Genomic DNA, 22,383 nt, shown 5'->3' on the forward strand with positions numbered 1-22,383 from the left:
ACGTGGACGACCTCTTGGTTTCTGGAGTCGAGGTTACAGAGGTTCAGAGGCTAATTATACTCCAACAGAGAAAGAAATTCTAGCTGCCTATGAAGGAGTAAAAGCATCTTCTGAAGTGATTGGAACTGAATCACAACTTCTTCTAGCTCCCAGATTACCAGTTTTGAATTGGATGTTCAAAGGCAAAGGCTCCACACCACATCATGCCACAGACTCGACATGGTCTAAGTGGTTGGCTCTGATAACACAGAGAGCTCGAATGGGAAATCTTGAAAGGCCTGGTCTAGTGGAGGTGATCTCAAGTTGGCCTGAAGGTACCGACTGTCCTAAACCTCCAGAGGAGAGAGTAACTCGTGCTGAGGAAGCTCCTCCTTACAATGACCTTTCAGACGATGAAAAGAAATATGCGTTGTTCACAAACGGTTCCTGTCGTCTTGTTGGAAACAAGCGAAGGTGGAAGTCTGCAGTGTGGAGTCCAACATGCCGAGTTGCAGAGGCAAAGGATGGAGAAGGAGAATCCAGTCAGTTTGCAGAGGTTAAAGCTGTCCAGCTAGCTCTCGACGTGGCTGAACGTGAGAGATGGCCAAAGCTTTATCTCTACGCCGACTCATGGATGGTAGCCAATGCTCTATGGGGTTGGCTAAAGAACTGGAAGAAGAGTGGTTGGCAGAGGAAAGGAAAACCCATTTGGGCAGCCAACCTGTGGCAGGACATTGCTGATCGAATCGAGAGAATACCAGTGAAAGTGAGACACATCAATACTCACATTCCTAAAAGCAAAGCTACTGAGGAACAGCAACACAACCATCAGGCAGATCTAGCTGCAAGAGTTTCTCAAGCAGACATGGACTCTAATCTTGATCTCGACTGGAAACACCGAGGTGAGATATTCTTAGCTCAGTGGGCTCATGATTCGTCCGGACATCGAGGCAGAGATGCAACATACCAATGGGCTCGTGACAGATCCATAGACATTTCCATGGATGCTATCACACAAGTCATCCATGACTGTGACATTTGTGCTGCTATTAAGCAGGCAAAACAACTTAAGCCCTTGTGGTATGGCGACAGATGGCCCAAATACAAGTAGGGTGAAGCTTGGCAGATTGACTACATCACTCTACCACGTTGTCGTTCTGGTAAGCAATATGTGCTTACTATGGTAGAGGCAAACACTGGATGGTTGGAAACTTATCCAGTTCCACATGCAACTGCACGCAACACCATTCTTGTAAAGAACTGGGCAAAAGAGCACGGTATTGAGTGGATATTCCATATTCCTTACTATTCACCAGCTTCAGGGAAGATGTAACGCTACAACGGTTTGTTGAAGACCACTCTTAAAGCCATGGGGGGTGGATCTTTGAAAAACTGGGAAAAACATTTAGCACAAGCAACCTGGCTGGTAAATAGTAGAGGTTCAGTGAACCGAGCTGGACCTGCACATTCAGATCTGCTTCAGAAAGTAGAAGGTGATAGAGTTCCTATTGTTCGAGAAAAGAATCTGTTAGGTAAAACTGTCTGGGTATTTTCTCCCTCAGGAGAGGCTAGACCTGTCCGAGGGGTAGTTTCAGCTGAAGGTCCAGGTCACACTTATTGGGTAATGCAAGAGAATGGGGAAATTCAGTGTATTCCACAAAGAAATTTAACTTTAGCTGAAAGAGGTTAATTTCAAACTGTTATACAGCTACATCACGTCCAAAGGAAGAATCAACGAGGAATCTACGGTGCACGAACCCTGAGATCCCTGAGAGCCCTGAGTCAACTAAGAGCCCCTGAGATTTCCTGTTTCCTTTTCTTCGCTTCATCGGCGAAGAAACAAACTGTTTTCCATTTTTTTTTTCCTCATTTTCTGATTTTATTGGACTTTTGAATCATCTACACCTGAGCATAGCCGGAATGGACTATGAACTTTACTCACAAACTGTAAATGTCGTCTTGGATTTTATGGACAGTATGAATGGCCAATGAAATTGTTTAGAAGGGGTGGACTGTGACCATTTGAGGCTGTTTCCTTTAAGAAAGGGAATATTGTGGTCGGATGTTTGTAAATGAAAAGACAGATCTAAACTAATTTCATTGGTAGATTTGGAGGAAGCACCTTTTGAACTGGGAGTGCAGCAGAGTATCCTGTGCATTCCTGCACTTTTCTAGTCAGTCTGTCTTCCCCCTCCTTCGGTGGCATGCAGCTTTCTGGGATTTCAGCCAGACTCAGCCTTTGGAAGAGATAAGAACTTTCTAACACATAACAGCCTAACTGCTTCTAATTAATCACTGCTCTTTTTTCTCTTTTCTCTCTTTCTAACCCTCTCTGGGGAAAGGGGGAGAGAAGGGGGAGCAGAGGTGGGGAACCCCCTCAGCAGAGGGGGGAACTCTCATTTCTGTGCTACTTTATTGTATATTTTTGTATATATTGTAAATATTGTAAATTCTGTATATTCCCCTGCATATCCTATATTGCTTTGTAAATATACAGCACCCACTGCTTTGCTAATTCAGCTGTGAGTTTTTTTTTTCTTTTCACTTTTCCAGGGGGTGGAGGCCTTTCCTTCCAACCCTCGACACATGGCAACCCTAGAAATGCTCTAACCCTAGAAACGTCAACCCTAGAAAGTGTTGTAACCCTAGAAACATCAACTTTGCAAAGTTCTGTAACCCTCTCACAACAAGACAGCACGAACATGGCACAACTGTCATGAAAATGACAATCAGCAAACCTGCTTAGCACTGACTTCTAAGATGGTCACGATAAACCAAGATGTCAACAAAAGGCATCTAACTTATAACTGAGTGTCATGACTGCTTAACTGTTGTGTGAACATTAAGAGATCAGAATCACTAGGATGAGCAAAAACACATTATTCTGTGTAATTTTATATTGGGCAAAGCAATGAAGCTCTTTTTGCTCTTGCTGTTTGCCTGCAAGTTTTCTGTCTGTGAAGCTACAGCCTGGCCAGATCTACCTTTACAGATTAAAGAAATCTTGCTCCCATTAAACAATTCATGATTTTTGACCATCCTAGAGAAAATAAAGATGCAACATAATCCTAAAGCAGAGACCGTGCTAAGGATTGTATTTGTGGCTTCATCTCTGTGTGCAATGCATTCAGGCATAATCAAGTCTTCTCTGTCAATAAGAGGAGTGAAATGTAAAGATCGGAACTGTTAAGATCTAAGTTCTTCTTTACAATGTTTTTTATCTTTGACCATGTATTATGCCAACTCTGTAGAGCATTGTAACTAGTTCAACTTAAGTTTTGTGCCTTTTATGGGTTACACCAGTCTGTTACACATGCTGCGCTACAGAACTCTCGGTTTTGCTATACAGCTTAGCTTTACCTTGCTTGCTTCTGTGTTTGCAGTAGCATCTTGTATGGGATGAGAACAACTCCCATGAACAGATTGCTCACAAAAACAAAAAGGGGGATTTGTGGCAATGCCAGCGACGAGCAGTGTGAGCAATCTGGCAGTGCAGGCCTAGAGCCTGACATGGTGGTAGGCCATGCTCAGCATAAATGCAGAATCAGCTAGCAGTGTAGCAAAACAGTGCTGTGCCTGCAGCATGTAACTAAAACAAGGCACTGGTAGCTACAAACATGGACAGTTATCTTGGGACAACAGGACATGCACCTGCATCAACAAACCTCGTTGTGTCATTAGTAGTTGGACCAATAATCTATAATAGTGCAATGTGTGGTCATCATAGGGAGCCAATGAAGCCATGCCAACGAGGCACTCCAAGTTTATATAAGTTGTAGCAGTTCCCTTGCTACGCACTTCTGCCTTTCCTGTCTCCTGTTCTTCTACACTTTACTGTGCTATACTTGCACTACAGGCCTGCTCCATAGGCCTGCACCATCAGCCTGCACCATCAGCCTGCAACACTGGAACAATAAAGGAACAATACTCGATCATATTGGTCAGCCGTATTGATTCCAATCTCTGTCGCCTCCGATAACTGACCTCCAGCCAAAGGATACTTTCTGCTTTACCAGTCTGTTGCCTTTAATTTTGCTCCTCATTAATGCTCTTTCCATGCCTGACAGTTGTGATTTGAATAATTTGAACTGATTAGTGTTTACATAGCAACATTTGGAGGAAATGAAACCACACCATAGCCAACAGCCAACTCGAGGCTCTGAAGAGCTGTTTTGTTGGGTTTCCTGAAGAAAAAGCCTTACACAACCATGCAGATCTATGCCTCTGCTTGTCTGCATCGTCAGGCACCTTCAAAGGCATGACAAATGGCAGCTACATCTGATCTTGGGGTGCTGCTCTCAAAGATTCTTCTTAAATTGAGGTGTCCAGTGCTGGGCTCCTCAATTTAAGAAGGACATTAAGATGCCTGAATGTGTCCAGAGAAGGGCAATGAGGCTGGGGATAGGTCTGGAGCACAGCCCTGTGAGGAGAGGCTGAGGGAGCTGGGGTTGCTTAGCCTGGAGAAGAGAAGGCTCAGGGGTGACCTTATTGCTGTCAACAACTACCTGAAGAGATGTTGTAGACAGGTGGATGATGGTCTCTTCTCCCAGGCAGCCAGTACCAAAACAAGAGGACACAGTCTCAAGCTGCACCAGGGGCAGTTTAGGCTGGATGTTAGGAAGAAGTTCTTCCCAGAAAGAGAGACTGGCCATTGGAATGTGCTGCCCAGGGAGGTGGTGGAGTCACCATCCCTGGAGGTGTGCAAAAAAGGATTGGATGTGGCACTTGGAGCTGTTATGAGGTGTTAGGTATTAGGTAATAGGTTAGACTTGATGATCTCTGAAGTCTTTTCCATCCTGGTTGATTCTATGATTCTATATTTGGTTCCTGCAGGATTTCAGCTGGAGGACAGGAGGTGGTGGCATTGCAGAAAGGTTCCTCAGACTGTTTTATATCCACTGGAGCAGAGAGACAGCAGCCAGGCAGTGCCTCTGCTTTTTTTCTCAGCACCTGCATAGCTCCAAACAGATCAAAACATGGGGGATCCACAGCCAAAGAGCCAAGGATGGGTAGGAGACAGGGACAGAAGGGAGAGTTAGCCATTGGAGTGTGCTGCCCAGGGAGGTGGTGGGGTCACCGTCCCTGGAGGTGTTCAAAAGGGGACTGGACGTGGCACTTGGTGCCATGGTCTAGTAGTCATGAGGTGTTGGGTGACAGGTTGGACTTGATTATCTTTGAGGTATTTTCCAACCTTGTTGATTCTATGATTCTATTCTATGAGAGTGAAAAGGAGAGAAGGAGAGAAGGGAGTGAAACCTTGCACCTGGGGCTCAAGGGAATTTAGGAGGAGAAATGAAGGTTACTGGATTATCTGGGAGTCTTGTGTGGGTGCGTGAAAGAAGCATAGGAGCTGTGGGCTATAATCCTGAATGCTGTAAATATTCATCCACTGCATGGAGAATCTTGGCCTTTGTTTTTTTTCATTGGGTAAAAGACCATTTTTCAAAGGCTGCTGGGGATGCAGAAACCCTTTTAGTGAGCCTCTGCCCTGTTTTATCTCTGCAGGCAGAGAGGCCTTATCTGATCTTTTTCTAGGAGTGGATGTCCTGCTGCCTTCTTCAAAGATTCTGCTGCAAACTGCAATCTTTGCAAACATTGTGTGCAAAGCCAGGAAGGTTTCTCCTCCTCCTCCTCACTGGCCATCTCTGCTCTTTCCTGGTCTCCTTGGGGCTCAGCCTGATTTGGTTCAGATGACCTTGGGACTGTTCTGGTACTTCCAAATTCCCAGGAGGAACAGTTGCAAGGGGGGGTAGCTGAATGCAGGGGGAAGATCTGAATTACTTCAGAGAAGCTTTTGAGCTCTCTCAGTTAGCAGTGAAGGTCTGAGGGCAGCAACCTCAGTGAGGCAAAGGATTCCCTATCACAGAGGGACAGGATGGGACTGGCATGAAGCTGCAGGGATCTTTCTGTGCTTTGGTCCCTGTAGGACTTTCCCCCCTTTTCCAAACCCAGCCTGTCACTTCCCTCACTGGCATTCACCTGATGGGGAAATTTCTCACTGCCCTCTCTCTCCCACAGACCCCAAGCAACCAGCTGAAGAAGAGGAGGATTTAACAGAACCTGAAACACTGAAATCCTAAAGCCCTCCTCCAAAGATGAGCTTTTGTCTGAGGAAACCAAAGGGACTTTTTAGAAGGCCTTGTAGTGATAGGATGAGAGGGGATGGATTGAAGCTTGAGGAGGGCAGATGTAGACTGGAGACTAGGAAGAAATTCTTTAGAGTGAGGGTGGGGAGACACTGGAACAGGCTGCCCAGGGAGGTCATGGATGCCCCCTCCCTGGAGGTGTTCAGGGCCAGGTTGGATGAGGTCCTGAGCAACCTGGGCTAGTGGAAAGTGTCCCTGCCCATGACAGGAGGTGGGGTTGGAGCTGCATGATCTTTAGGGTCCCTTCCAACCCAAACCATTCTATGAAACTACGAATCCATAAAGGGAGCAGCTCCTGAGACCCTCTTGAGGGCTGCCAAGAGTTTGAATCAAGCACTGACATTGTTCAGGAGCTGCTCTGATCTCCAGCAGTGAGCTGAGGGTAAAACCCTGGAAGAACTAAAACAACCTTCCCCTGTTTACTTGCTTATTTCACACTGTGTGCGTGAGCAGGCTTGTTTCTATCTATAGGAACTTCTAAAGGAACACAGGCTTGGATTTTCTTGCTGGGTGTTTTACTTTTTCCCCTGCAAAGGCTAAAATGCACCCCTCTGATCTAGGCAGACCTGAGTGTTGGCCCAGGTGCTTCCTCAGTGTCTCGGTGGATGGTTGAGCAGAGCCTAGCTCTAGATAGATCACAGAATGTTAGGGGGTAGAATGGACCTCTGGAGATCACAGAATTATAGAATCACCAAGGTTGGAAGAGACTTCAAAGATCATCAAGTCCAACCTCTCACCCAACACCTCATGACTACTAAACCATGGCACCAAGCGCCACGTCCAATCCCCTCTTGAACACCTCCAGGGATGGTGACTCCACCACCTCCCTGGACAGCACATTCCAATGGGCAACAACTCTCTCTGTGAAGAACTTTCTCCTCACCTCCAGCCAAAACTTCCCCTGGCACAGTTTGAGACTATGTCCTCTTGTTCTGGTGCTGGTTGCCTGGGAGAAGACACCAACCCCCTTCTGGCTACAACCTCCCTTCAGGTAGTTGTAGAGAGCAAGAAGGTCTCCCCTGAGCCTCCTCTTCTCCAGGCTAAGCAACCCCAGCTCCCTCAGCCCCTTAGCCCTTCCCTCAGAGAGGGGAGGCAACCCACGGAATGTTTAAAGATGTTGCCAAATCATGTAGGAAGAAAATTAGGGAGGCAAAAGCACATTTGGAGCTTAAACTGGCCTCTACTGTGAAGGACAACAAAAAGTCCTTCTATAAATATATTAATAGCAAGAGGAAGGAAAAGGACAACCTCCACTACTTGGTTGACATGGAGGGAAATGTTGTATCAAGGGATGAGGAAAAGGCAGAGATACTTAACACCTTCTTTGCCTCAATTTTTACTAGAAGGACAGAACGTCTTCCTGACAGCTGGCCTGCAGAGCTGGAAGAAGGATCCAGGAAGCTGCACAGTTTCCCTATGTTCCATGAGGAGGTGGTTGAAACTCTCCTCAGCAGCTTGGATCCCCACAAGTCCATGGGACCAGATGGGATTCATTCTAGGGTGCTGAGAGAGCTGGCAGATGAGCTGGCCAAGCCACTATCCATCATTTTCCAGCAGTCCTGGCTCACTGGAGAGGTCCCAGAAGACTGGAAGCTGGGCAACGTGGTGCCCATCCATAAGAAGGGCCGGTTGGATGAGCCAGGGAATTACAGGCCTGTCAGCCTGACCTCAGTGCCAGGCAAGATCATGGAACAGGTCATCCTGAGTTCAATAACACAGCACTTAGAGGATGGCCAAGGGATCAGACCTAGCCAGCATGGATTTAGGAAGGGCAGGTCCTGCCTGACCAACCTGATCTCCTTCTATGATCAGGTGACCCGCCTGGTGGATGTGGGGAGGCCTGTGGATGTAGTCTACCTGGACTTCAGCAAGGCCTTTGACACCATCCCCCACAGCAAACTCCTGGCCAAGCTGTCAGCCCATGGCTTGGATGGGAGCACACTGTGATGGGTTAGGAACTGGCTGGAGGGCCGAGCCCAGAGAGTGGTGGTGAATGGTGCCACATCCAGCTGGCGGCCAGTCACTAGTGGTGTGCCCCAAGGATCAGTGCTGGGCCCTGTGCTCTTTAACATCTTTATTGATGATCTGGATGAGGGCATTGAGTCAATCATCAGTAAATTCGCCGATGACACCAAGCTGGGGACAGGAGTTGATCTGCTAGAGGGTAGAGAGGCTTTGCAGAGAGACCTCGACAGGCTGGACAGATGGGCAGAGTCCAACGGCATGAGATTTAACACATCCAAGTGCCCGGTTCTGCACATTGGCCACAACAACCCCATGCAGTGCTACAAGCCAGGGTCAGAGTGGCTGGAGAGCAGCCAGGCAGAGAGGGACCTGGGGGTGCTGGTTGATGGTAGGATGAACATGAGCCTGCAGTGTGCCCAGGCAGCCAAGAGGGACAATGGCATCCTGGCCTGCATTAAGAACAGTGTGGCCAGCAGGAGCAGGGAGGTCATTCTGCCCCGTACACTTGTCACTGGTTGACGCTGTCCCCTTAAGAAAGGGAATATGGTGGACGGAAGTTGTTAAACAAAAAGAAGGATCTAAACTAATTTCATTGGTAAAGTGGGAGGAAGCACCTTCTGAACTGGGAGTGCAGGAGGGTATACTGGGCATTCCAGCACTTTATCTTCAGTCTTGCTTCCGCTTCTCCTTCGGGCAGCAGCTGGCAGCTCCTGGGCTTTTGGCCAAGGCTTTGGCCTTGAAAACTGATAAAGGCCTGTATTAACTCCTTTCCAATTAACACAAACTGCTTCTAATTTTTTTTTCCCTCTTTCTTTCTCTCTCTAACCCACTCTGGGGAAAAGGGGGAGAGAGGGGGATAGTGGAGGTGGGGAACCCCCTCAGCAAAGGGGGGAACCCTCATTTCTGTGCTACTCTGTTGTATATCTTTGTGTGTATTGTAAATATTGTAAATTTGTATATATTTCCCTGCATATCCTACATTGCTTTGTAAATATACAGCTCCACTGCTTTGCTAATTCAGCTGTGAGTTTTTTTTCCCTTTCCCTTCAATTTTCCTTCCCATTACTTTACAGGGGGGAGGGAGGAGGCTTCTTGGCCTTACCCTTCCAACCCTACCACAACACTGCACTGGTTAGGCCACACCTCGAGTACTGTGTCCAGTTCTGGGCCCCTCAGTTTAGGAAGGATGTTGACTTGCTGGAACGAGTCCAGAGAAGAGCAACAAAGTTGGTGAGGGGTTTGGAACACAAGCCCTATGAGGAAAGACTGAGGGAGCTGGGGTTGCTCAGCCTGGAGAAGAGGAGACTCAGGGTGACCTTATCACTCTCTACAACTACCTGAAGGGAGGTTGTAGACAGGAGGATGATGGTCTCTTCTCCCAGGCAGCCAGTACCAGAACAAGAGGACACAGTCTCAGGCTGCGCCACGGGAGGTTCAGGTTGGATGTTAGGAGGAAGTTCTACACAGAGAGAGTGATTGCCCATTGGAATGGGCTGCCCAGGGAGGTGGTGGAGTCGCCGTCATTGGAGGTGTTCAGGAGGAGACTTGATGGGGTACTTGGTGCCATGGGTTAGCTGTTTGGGTGGGTTGGATTGTTTGATGAGTTGGACACGATGATCTTGAAGGTCTCTTCCAACCTGGTTTGGTTTATTCTATTCTCTTCTCACAGGGACCTCCAGAGATCATCGAATCCAAACCCCTTGCCAGAACAGGGCCATAGAATCCAGCACAGGTCACACAGGAATGCATCCAGATGGGGCTTGAAAGTCTCCCGAGAGTGAGACTCCACAACCTCTCTGGGGAGCCTGTTCCAGTGCTCTGTGACCCCCACAGTGAAGAAGTTCCTCCTCATGTTGAGGTGGAACCTCCTGTGCTTGGATTTCATATCCATTGCCCCTTGTCCCTTGTCAGGGTGCAACTGAGCAGAGCCTGTCCCCTACCTTTTGACACCCAGCCCTCAGATATTTATAGACATGTATTAAATCCCCTCTCAGTCTTCTCTTCTCCAGGCTAAACAGCCCCAGGTCTCTCAGCCTTTCCTCACCAGGCAGTGCTGCACTCCCTTCATCATCCTGGTAGCCCTCCCTTGGATTCTCTCCAGCAGATCCCTGTCCCTCTTGAACTGGGGAGCCCCAAACTGGATGTAATATTCCAGGTGTGGCCTCACTAGGGCAGAGTAAAGGGGGAGGAAGAAGCTCCCTGGATCTGCTGGACACACTCCTCTGAATGCACCCCAGGATCCCATTGGCCTTCTTGGCTACCAGGGCACATTGCTGACCCATGGATAGGTTGTTATCCACCAGGACTCCCAGCTCCTTGTCCACAGGGCTGCTCTCTGGCAGATCCCCTCCCAGCTGCAGGACTCTACACAGGATGGTCTGTGGGCACGCAGACACCTGCCACACAGATGTGTGCCAACACACACAGGCACAGCAGCACACATCACCCCCACAGGCATGTGCACCACATTTCACACTGTGGTGCACACACACACACACACACTGTGCCCAGCAGATACATCAAACTCCTGGAAGCTGATCCCCAGCCAGAGATCTCTTTGCATGTCTAAGGGCAATTAATTGGCTCTGGCAACCATGTTAATAAATCATAATCCCTTTATAAGAGTGAGTGAAGCCCTCCCAACCCTAGGCTCTTCAACATGTTGATTGCCTTTCTGAATGCTTGATGCCAGCTCTGATTCCTCATACTTCACTGCAAGCATCCTGCCCTGGGTGGGCAGGGACAGACATGCTTGCAGGGAAGACAGCTTCACATTTGGCTTTACCACTGTGGCTTTCCTGACGCTGTCAAAACCAAGGCTTTATAAAGATGAATCACTCAGAGGAAGGGAGATTTAGCACAAATGTGACCCCTCCTCCCTTGTTCAGGTAGACAGCAGCATCCTGGATGTGTTGAGATGAGGAATGTGCACACCAATGTAGATCCTGGGACCTGGAGACAGATGACATCTGGGGAGGGACATTTTCACGTAGGGAGATCTGTTACTGTCTGCATTGCAGGGGAACAGGAGGGCTTGGGAGGTTTGTCTGGGCTCTGATGATGCCTTGCAGCTCACATGGTGTCTCGGTCTGGAGACACAGTTCTTTTAAATATTCCCGTGTTGTGAAATTAGAGGCACAAACGAGGCCAAAATATCAACAGCTAGACTATTTATTACATAAACAAAGTGGAAATAAGAAGGGGAGAGGGAGAAGAGGGAAGGAATTAGAGAGAGAGATAAAAGGAGAAAGTCAGAAAGAGATTATATTACCAACGGTCAGGGTGGTGAGAGTCCAAGATCCATTGTGTCGCCCCGTGATGTTCCAGCGTGTGGTGCCGTCTTCTCTCTTCTTCTTTGACAGTGTCACTCAGGTCTTTTTATACAGTTTTTAGTCCTTAGGTATGTATCCAAGTATTGTCCCTCAGGAATTCCAGGGGCAAGGAAATAATCCTTAGGTAAATGTCCAGGTATCCGTTCCCCTGGAAATCTTTCTGTGTATTGCTGTGTGTTTGGGCAAGATTTTGGATGGAGGGGGGGACGACCTCCATCTCCCCCGTCTCCATCCAGACAAGCCCCCCACATTCCTTACACATCAGGAAACAGGTGGTAAAAACCATTGTGTCACCCTGCCCAGGGTACTTGATGGGTGGAGATTATCTTGCCCTAAAGGCGTGATGGCTGGGTCCTTGGGTCCATTGTTGTAGTCCAGTGTTATCACAATGCAATCACAAGCTGATTTGCATCCAGGATTGGTAGACAGGATTCTTTGCACCTTCCTTCCAGTGGCTCTGCTATCAGTTTATCTTTGTTGACTCACACCAAGAGAGACAAACTTTTAGTCTCTCACACCACCCCGTCAATCAAAGATAAAAGCAAGAGAGAAGGAAAAGAAAGGAAAGGAAAGGAAAGAATTTTTAAACAATTTTTACAATAGATTTTGGTCGCCTAATGGCATGAATCTGTTTTACATCGTCATTAGTTACAAATTGCATATTAGACACTACATGTTGAATCAAATGTATAAAACAGGGAATAATACAGGGTAAAAGGAGTAACAAGGCCAAAACACAGGAGAGCCAGGAGCCAGGAGAGTCAGCTCATATCCCATCCCTCCCAGGTTTGGACAGGGACATGTGTTAGCTTCCTAAGTCCAGATGATATTTTTTTTACTACTTTTCCATTGTCATCAATTTGTAGACAACAGTTAGAATCATTTAATTTCCCACAGACCCCTCCTTCTTCTGCTAACAAATAATCGAGAACCATCCTATGTTGTAGAATGGCTGTTTGCATTTGTGTAGCTTGATCTGCTAATACATCTAGGGCACGAGCTGTCTCATTGCTGATTACTTCTAAGAGGGCTTGCAGCCTTATGATACGGTTTAAGTTATAGATTGGTTCTCGAGCACCATTAATCCTTTCATGGGGGTTCCAGGTGGCAGGACCATAATATTCGATAATCCTTTAGGGAGTCCATTCACTCTTTCCCCATTGTTGACCACTACCCCTGGTCAAGTGAGTGGAGATGGACCTCTTCCTTTTTCCCAGGTTATCATATACTTTGATCCCCAGGGCATTTCCTTCTCCACCTGGGAGTAAGAAAAATAATGGGTGGATTAATCCAATATAGCATATCTCGGTCCAATTTGATGGTAATTTTTTATAGGCCCGGTGCCCGCATATCCAATAATGGCCTTTCAGTTCAGTAGTTCCATTTTCAAACAGGCCTGTGGGGGTTGTAGGCATCTGGAAATATGTAGAATTTATCATGCCCAATGGATTAGGGAAAAGGACATGGTTCCATCTCCCCTCAGGGTGAGCATGACCCACCATTGTACAATACCAAGCACCCGAATCATTTTTCCACTCACACGATTGGTAGAGGAGTGGACCATATCTTGCTCTGAAATCATATATACGAGACACATTTTCTCTTGACCAAAACCCTTCAAAGTCCTTAACTCCCCCAGTTTTGTTAACCCACATCCACCCAGATGTGTGTCCAAAACTGGGTCTTTTCTTTTGGTTTTGTAATCTCAGATTGCGATATGTAAATGTCCATTGACATGTACTTATACCTACAAAAACACCACCAGGTTGTGTGCGGTTTAGACAATAGATTCCTTGGCCTGGATACTGGACTGGCCATGGGGCTGTATCTTCTTCAGCCCAAAAGGTGTTTTTGTCCACTTCACTAAGGGAGCTCACAAGCCATTTGGGAGCTACTGGAGTCGAAACCCAAGGCCATGCTTCGAATCCCTGCGGCCCTCCACACACCCAACAGTTCGTAAGGTTGTACACAGAGGACACTTCTTCTGCTAGCTGCATGAATAGATTGGTTACAAGAAACCCCTCATTAGGATCTGAGGAGGCAGATGCAGAAATATCAAGGGTTAATGCTCCAAGGGTACACCAAAATAGAGAGACAAACATCTTGTTCATATCATAGGGAATATCACATAGATAATTATAACAAGGCGGTTTCCCAGAAGGTCATGCAGACGATCAATGCAGATGATCAACAGCTCCACAGGTTCTCTAAGGCAGACCTCGGGTCTCTCACCTAGAAGGAAAAAAAAAAAAAGAAAACGGACTCGGTCCATTGTAGGGAACCGGTAGATAGTTATTATTAGAAAGATGGAATAATCCACCTTGTATTAATTTTGAATTCTTTTCCATGAGCATCTTTTGCCCTCCAGGTATATTTATTAATTGGAGTTTTGAGTACGAGGGGTATTGTTCCCACAGTGGGGAGTTCAACCAAAACTGGTTGGCCTGGAGAGTATGAGGGAGATTTGGGATGCTCAAGTATGGTTGGCATGATTTCTGGGGCATTGGGGCAAAAGGCTGTAATTTTTGGGCATCCATTTACCCCCCAATGGCTATTAACACTGGTCAATGCTTCCCTTAGTCGCTCAGCCCATCCTGGCATATGAGGTTTAAGGAAGCGTTTTAACAGACCATTGGTTCGTTCCACGATTCCATTTGCCTGTGTGTAATAGGGGGTATGATATACCCAAGTAATTCCTTCCTGGGTTGCCCACTCTTGAACTGTTTTGGCAGTGAAGTGGGAACCATTGTCTGATTGGATGGACTGTGGTTTAGGGAATGTACCAAACCATCCCTTCAGTGCCTTTACTGTGTTTTCTCCTGTTGCTCTGGCAAATGCCTCAGCCGAGACCAATCCTGACACTATTTCTACCTGACGAGAACGGAGACAGGGACGACAGCACTCAATATGAGTGATAGTAATCATCCAACTTTATTGTTCCACACTTCATTATTTATAGTCTTATCTTATGCATAGTTAATTCTATTCTAATTTAACACATACTATTGGTTTCTCTCTAAAAGGTTACATCATTGTTTTCACTACTCTGTGGAATTCTTTCTACTCAGTCTAATTGCTCTTTTTCCCAGATCTCGCCTCCTCCTTATCTTGCTTGCCTCCCTTCTCAGGGGCAGTTGGACTTCAGCATGCCAAGCAATCAGCACTTTCCCACATCTCCTACTCCACCGCTATATTATCAACAGCGAATTCTTCAAGGCCTGAATTGCACAGGTGTTCCTGGGACCCATGTCCCCTCTTGCTCAAAACAATCCCCAACATCTACCCCAACCAACACATATTGCTTCCCTTCTGATTTTCGGAAAGGGCCAATATAGTCCACTTGCCAAGCTTCCCACAGCCCTTTCCCCTCTCTTAGGTGCAGGGGGTCATTTTCCAGAGGGTGTCTTTCCAAACGGGTGCGGCATTGGTCACAAGCAGAGACACAAGTCTTACACTCTTCTCTGCTAACTGGCCAACCCCTTGCTTGGGCCTCACAATACAGATCTTTTATTCCAGAGTGTTTTCTTTTCACATGCAGCCATTCTAGCAACCGTTCCCAATTTTCTGTTATTTGGGTGTTTTGCAGGGGAGCCAATCGGGCTAGTTCATCTGCTCTGCCATTCCATTGGCTAGCAGAGGAACCATCCTCTTGGTGGGAGGCCACCCATCCCACTGCAAATTTTCCTTTTTTAGCAATGGCCAGAATATCTTGCCATTTCTCCTTCTGCCATACAGGTATTCTATTAACTTCCCAGTCATTCTCCTCCCAGAAGAGTATCCATTCAGTACAGCCCTTAAATACAGCATAGGAGTCAGTATAGATGTGGACAGGAGAAGTAGATTCAGCCTCATGCTGAAAAACACTCCAGACTGCAATCAACTCCCCCACTTGAGCACTACCTTCCCCTTCAGTAATTATCTGTTCATCGGTATCCACACTGAGTGCCACAGATCTGTACTTCCAGGTCTTCCCTTCCCGCTTAGAGGAGGCATCTGTGAACCATGCATTCAGTATCTGTCCAGAGAATGTAGGGGCTACTTGTATTACAGGGGAGGGTTCGTTAGCCTCCCAGTCTGGACCCATTTCCTCCTGGAAGGTCAACATTTTGGTGGTTCCCTCAGATACTGAAAAGGTGTCACAGTAGTGCTCTATCTGGGCATACCATTTCCTCACAGAGGCCCTCTGGGCCACCCCCTCAGGTGGTGGTGTTCCTGCCAGAATTGTCTTAATTACTTTGAATGGGCCTCTAAGCACTATTTGTTGTTGTTTAATGGTCTTCTCAGCTTCCTGCAGGGCTAAACTAACCACAAACAAACCCTTTTCCCACACCGTATATCTTTTTTCTGCACCCTTAAAACTACGACTGTAAAATGAAATTGGCCTGACAGGGGCTTCTGGACCCTTTTGCCATAAGTGTACTGATAAGCCAGACAGCAAATTCCCATTCAATGTGCACAGGGTCAGTAGGGTGAATAGGACCAAGAGCTTGGTGGGCAGTGGCTTCAAATATTAGCAGCTGTAATGCTGCTTCGTGGGGCTCTTCCCACTGCCACTGAGCCCCTTTGCATAACAAATCATATAGGGGTCTTGCAATAATTGAAAAATCAGGAATATGTTTCCTCCAAAACACAAGTAATCCTAGTGCATGTTGCAAATCCTTTTTGGACTCTGGCATTTTGATCTGGTCCAGGGAGGAAAGGGTGTCTGGTGGAATACAGGTCATTCCCCCCTTCCACCAGATTCCCAAAAACTTCACTTCACTTGAGGGCGTCTGTATTTTCTCAGGTGGTATTCTCAGCCCCAAATTTTCTAGATGTGAAATTATATTATCTTGGGTAATTCGTACCCCTTCAATATCTTCTCCTGCTATCAATATATTGGTAAACACTGACCCCTGTCTCTAGTTGGACCTTTTCCAGTTCCTGTGCCAGGGCATGGTGGGCAAAAGTGGGTGAGTGCTTAAATCCCTGTGGGAGACGTGTGAATGTGAATTGTTGACCACCCCATGTAAAAGCAAAGCGGTCTTGGTCCTCAGGTTGCAGCGGGACCATAAAAAACATATCTTTCACATCCACTGTACCCATAATCGAGTGTGCTTTCTCCTGGATTGTAGCTATGAGTTCAGCAATATTTGGCACTGCAGCTGTTAGTGGTTCAGTATTGGCATTAAGCCTGCAGTAATCAATGGTCAGCCTCCATGTCCCATTAGGCTTTCGTACAGGCCAAACTGGGGAATTGAAAGCAGAGTGGGTGGGAACCATAATACCCTGTTTCTTTAAGTCCTCCAGTACAGGCACTATTCCTTCTTTAGCCCCTAGAGGTATAGGATAAGGTTTGACATTTGTAAGCTTTGAGTGAGGCAGGAGAGGTACTGCTTTCAACAGCCGAATGCTCATTATGGGAGACCCAAAAGACCATTTCCGCCCTTTGTTGTCTGTCCAGGTCTTCCCTTTTAAAACATCAAGCCCTAGGAGGTTAGTTGGAAACTCCCCTACGACCTTAGTGTCCTTATCTTCCCCTGGCAAGCGTAACCGGATGGTTGCTAATGCCTGTGCATGGGTTTGACCCAGAGCATCTGCTACCAGCAATTTCTGTTTGGAGAGCACCACTCCACAATCAGTAGCATCCTTTGTTTTAATAGCTGAAATCTGAGCCCCAGTGTCTACTAAAAATGTAATAGGAATTTGTTTTGGTCCTACAATGCCAGTGATTAGTAAATCGCCCTGGCCATTTTCGGTGAGCTGACGAATATACATCCACCCCTCACCCCTCCGCCCACCATTGAGGAGTGAAGACTTCAGTTTCCCTGAGGCTGAAAAGAAGGCACGCCTTTATTCTCATCAGACAAGTCTATTAAGGGGGGCGCAGTGGGCTCAATTTTCTGATTGGGCTCAGGCCAGTTCTTCACAGTCATTTCTAATTGTTTTGTGTTTAGCCCATCTATCACTTCTTTGGGGATATTTTTCTTTAGGCCTAAGCTCCACCAATATTGTGGGGTGTTTGTGTGTTCCCTGCCCCCTGTTCCAAGCCGGCTGGGGGCACGGTTAAACCCTTGAGGACTTGAGGGTAGGTGGTTCATTTTTACATGCCTCAAGCCTCTAGTGTCAGGTTTTTTAATTTCTTCAGGGATACTATATTGCCTGGCATAGTCTAATAACTCCCTTCTGACCTCCTCCCACGTCCATGGCTTCAAGTCAGGCTGGCTGCCTCCGTGTGTTAAATTGTCTCTTAGAGCAGCCTGCATCCTGGAGGAAATTGGGGTATCAGCTATTTCTTTTTGGAGCTGGATACCTCTTATTTTAAGTGAGTCAGGGAGACCCCTGACCAGAGGAGTCATTCTGTTTGCATCCACCAGGAGAGAAAGGGGGGATTCAAAATGATGTTTCAGTTCTCTGTCATATATCATTTGCAGGCATGCAGCCCTTTGCACATTCTCCATTATCTGATTCATCCCTCCCCGCAGAACTACAGGTTCCCCTCTCTCCTTCGGATCAAACCCCCCTGCCCAGTAGGCAGCTCGCTGGGTAAGGCTCCAGGGACCACTCCTGTTTTTCGTAGTTAGAAACACATTATCACCCCAATAGCCCATGGCTTCAGCTTCTGTTAACAGAATCTGATCACCTCCAGTTTTTGAAACTCGCCAGACATATTCCACCTCAGATTCCCCAGCAGAGCGTGCAAATTCTTTACGAATTTTGGCCAGTTCAGTTGAGGAGAAAGGCGTTTCTTTGGTTGTGATAGTGGGGGTAGTTTCCCCATCCTCATATAAAACTTCAGTTGTAATGAGAGGTCTGATATGCGCAGCAGCTTCCTTAGCCGCTGTCAATTCTGCCCGAGGATATATGGAGGCAGGATCCGGGTAATTCCCCTCCTGTTTTGCTTCTAACTGAAGTTTAAGATCTGCTAGTACGTTTTTTAAAGTAGCCACATGGCTTTGTAGTGCGTCTACTAAGCCCTGCAAAGAGGAAATAGCTTTATTCTCCTGCTCGTACCATTCCTCTTTCTCTCTCACTGCAGCTGCTAAACAGGCGCCTAACACTGCACAAATAAAAACTTTCCCTTTTCCGGTTTTTGCCTTGGCTTCTTTTTGCAGAGCCAAAATACGATCAGCCATACTCTGGAAAATATTCCAGTTTTCATAAGCCAAATCAAGACCTTGTATAGATGGGCGAGCCCCGTGAACTTCTAAAAGGTTAAAAAGCCGCTCACTCCGGGCCATCTCTTTTGTTTCACAAAGCATTTCTTAATAGGGCACTAAGTCTCACCGGGAAAATCTTCCCTGGAAAAACGTACACTTTTAAAAGGCTTACTCCAAAATAATCTTCTCCAGGAAAAATGCACACACAGGAAAAAAAACCAACAACCTGGGCTTCTCAAGGAAGTCACACTATTTCCCTGAGAGAACCCACACTTGCAAAAGCTTCTCAGCTTTTTTGTTACCTCAATTTTTTCTGTTACACCAGGACAAGAAAAAAAAAAACCAAACAACTGTTTCTTAGGGAAGAGTCACTCTGCTTCCCTGAGAGAACACACACCAGCAGAAGTTTCTCAACTTTTGCTTCAATACTGGGCTTCTCGGGAAAGCCACACTTTCCCCAAGAGGATACACGCTTTACAAATACCACCAAAACTGGGTTTCCTAAAAGAGGGTACTGAGAATTCTCGGGGAGGTCACACTATAAAGTCAACAGTTGTACCCCAGATAATCTTCCCCGGGAAAGCACACACATTTAAAGCAGGGTACAGAGGATTCTCGAGGAGGTCACACTATAAAACCAACAGTTGTACCCCAGATAATCTTCCTTGAGAAAGCACACACATTTAAAGCTTTTGAGAACTCCCACACAGTCTCTCTGAAAATTTCGCTTCATCCTTCTCTGGCCACTTTCCTCTTGGGCAAGTGAAAACGTGAATCTGGACTCCACACTTGCTTCGTACTCAGAGTACGTCTCAGGCACACACACACACATTTCGGGGTTCTCAGAAATGCAATAATCTTGCTGTGATACTTTCACTGCATGGGAATCCTGCCGACTACGCCAATTAAATGTCTCAGTCCAGAGACACAGTTCTTTTAAATATTCCTGTGTTGTGAAATTAGAGGCACAAACGAGGCCAAAATATCAACAGCTAGACTATTTATTACATAAAGTGGAAATAAGAAGGGGAGAGGGAGAAGAGGGAAGGAATTAGAGAGAGAGATAAAAGGAGAAAGTCGGAAAGAGATTATATTACCAACGGTCGGGGTGGTGAGAGTCCAAGATCCATTGTGTCGCCCCGTGATGTTCCAGCGTGTGGTGCCGTCTTCTCTCTTCTTCTTTGACAGTGTCACTCAGGTCTTTTTATACAGTTTTTAGTCCTTAGGTATGTATCCAATTATTGTCCCTCAGGAATTCCAGGGGCAAGGAAATAATCCTTAGGTAAATGTCCAGGTATCCGTTCCCCCGGAAATCTTTCTGTGTATTGCTGTGTGTTTGGGCAAGATTTTGGATGGAGGGGGGGACGACCTCCATCTCCCCCGTCTCCATCCAGACAGGCCCCCCACATTCCTTACACATCAGGAAACAGGTGGTAAAAACCATTGTGTCACCCTGCCCAGGGTACTTGATGGGTGGAGATTATCTTGCCCTAAAGGCGTGATGGCTGGGTCCTTGGGTCCATTGTTGTAGTCCAGTGTTATCACGATGCAATCACAAGCTGATTTGCATCCAGGATTGGTAGACAGGATTCTTTGCACCTTCCTTCCAGTGGCTCTGCTATCAGTTTATCTTTGTTGACTCACACCAAGAGAGACAAACTTTTAGTCTCTCACACATGGGCACCTGAAAATCGCATTTCCAACACCTGCTCCTGCAAACCTTCCCTTCCCATCACCCACCCCGCAAGTGCAGCACGATCCAGAGCACATGGGCAGCTCTGCAGGAGGGCACGGCCGGGTCTCAGCTGCAGCCAGGAGCACAGCAGCAAGCCCCACAGCAGGCATCCCTAGCACGGGGACATCACCTCCTTACTTCCCAAAATATCCTATACCAGAGAACTTTGGCCCTTCATTCTGGCACAGCCACTGGACAGATGGTCACAGGAGACAGCTCAGGTATGGAGACAGCTCCTCCATGCTCAAACCCCTCCCTCTTCCCTCCGCTCAGGCAAGGAAAGGGCCGATTAGCACAAAATCCATGGCAACCCGGTCGGCAGCCTGGGAGCCAGCTCCTCACTCCCTCCCCTCCTCGGAGTGCTTTTGTCTGCTGCTGGCACATCCCTCAACCTGTCCGTTTTTGCTTGTCTCCCAGATTTCAGAGGAAGCAGCTTCACTCTTCTTTCCTCCTCTGCACAGCGCTGGCTGGAGTCAGAAGATGCAGGTTTCCCTCACCAGCAAAAGACTTACCTGTAAGAGTCAATGTTGCTCCTTTGCCTACACCACCAGCAGCACAAAACCCCACCAGTGATAGGCACAGAAGCTTGCTGGCAGCAAGCAGCAAGCTCACACGGGCAAGGAAGAGCTGGTGTACATGTGAGCCTGCAAAACAAGCCAGCAAAACTCCTGGGAAACCTCCCTGTAAGAAGCCAGGCAAGGGCCTATGCTGTCAGGAAGTCTGGAGGTGGGTAAATAGCCCAGGCTGCCACCCCAAGCTGTGATTTCCACCTGCAGATGGCCCAGTGGGGGGAAAAAAAATCAGGCTGTGACTGCAAAAATCTTCTCAACAGCAACCTCTGGCAATGAGAAATCAGTGTGTCACCCTTAGAAACACACTGGGGTGGTCTCCTTTAAGGGAGGGCACTCCAGCACCAGCACTGCAGCCGTTTTCCCCTCTGGGACTCACGGAGAGGAGCAGTGAGAGCCCATGCTCAGCATGTCAGCATCCCTGATGGAATAAACCTGGAGTTGTCTGCAAGTGCAGCCTGCCAAGGACAAGCTGGTAGGGACAGGGGAATTTACCACCCTTTGAAGCAAAAACAGGCCAGAGGGAACACCCAGAGCCCCCTCTCTGAAATCCCTCTTACTGAGCCTACTCCAGATGTGAAAACCATTTTGCCCCTTGTAAGAGCAGCCCTTGAATCCAGCCACCTTTCCTTCTCAGACAACTTCCTCCAGGGAAACAGCCTCCTCTGGAGGGTAGAGAAACCCTTTGGGTACCTGGACATGATGAGTGGAATCTTTGCCCCCCAGGAGGAGTGCTGGCATTGTGCTGTTGCCAGAGACTCCAGACTTTCCCCCTGTGCCCTTAGCAATCACCCTGGGAGACAGGGACGAGCCCCCGAGGAATGCTGTGCTGGCAGGAGCGCTCCAAAGCCTGGCCAAGCAGCTCAGTATCACACAGTCACAGAATGGTGGGGGTTGGAAGGGACCTCTGGAGGTCAGCTAGCCTGGCCTCATCCTCTTGACCTTTAGTTAGTGATAAGCATTGAGAAGATCCCCTCTCAGGCTTCTCTGCACCAAACTAAGCCTCCCCAGAACTTAGGAAGAAGTTCTATACAGAAAGAGTGATTGCGCTATGGAATGGGTTGCCTGGGGAGGTGGTGGAGTCGCCGTCATTGAAAGTGTTCAGAAGGAGACTTGATGGGGTGCTTGGTGCCATGGGTTAGCTGTTTGGGTGGGTTGGATTGGTTGATGGGTTGGACACGATGATCTTGAAGGTCTCTTCCAACCTGGTTTGGTTTATTCTAATAAAGGTTTATTCTAATAAAGATCTCTCAGCCTTCCCTTGTGATAAAGATGCCCCATGTCCCCTCAGCACAGAATACAGAATTAACCAGGTTGGAAAAGGCTTTTGAGATCATCAAGTCAAACCTATCACCCAACACCATCTCATCAACTAAAACATGGCTCCAAGTGCCACATCCAAGCCTTTTTTGAACACATCCAGGGATGGTGACTCCACCACCTCCCTGGGCAGCACATTCCAATGGGCAACAACTCTCTCAGTGAAGAACTTTCTCCTCACCTCCAGCCTAAACTTCC

General features: G+C 47.3%; 1 long non-coding RNA gene across 1 annotated transcript; it reads right to left on the reverse strand.

Moving 5' to 3' along the window:
• Nucleotides 1–11,245: 11,245 nt before the first annotated feature.
• Nucleotides 11,246–21,946, reverse strand: LOC137443457 (uncharacterized). The gene is made up of 2 exons (XR_010987883.1): nt 19,659–21,946; nt 11,246–13,654 (listed from the first exon to the last, which is right to left on the reverse strand). It is a non-coding gene; the product is annotated as an uncharacterized lncRNA (long non-coding RNA).
• Nucleotides 21,947–22,383: the final 437 nt, after the last annotated feature.

This window comes from Melanerpes formicivorus, unplaced genomic scaffold (genome assembly GCF_026170545.1).
Source record: "Melanerpes formicivorus ecotype bairdi unplaced genomic scaffold, bMelFor1.0.p_v2 SCAF_9, whole genome shotgun sequence".
Classification (NCBI taxonomy): Eukaryota; Metazoa; Chordata; class Aves; order Piciformes; family Picidae; genus Melanerpes; species Melanerpes formicivorus.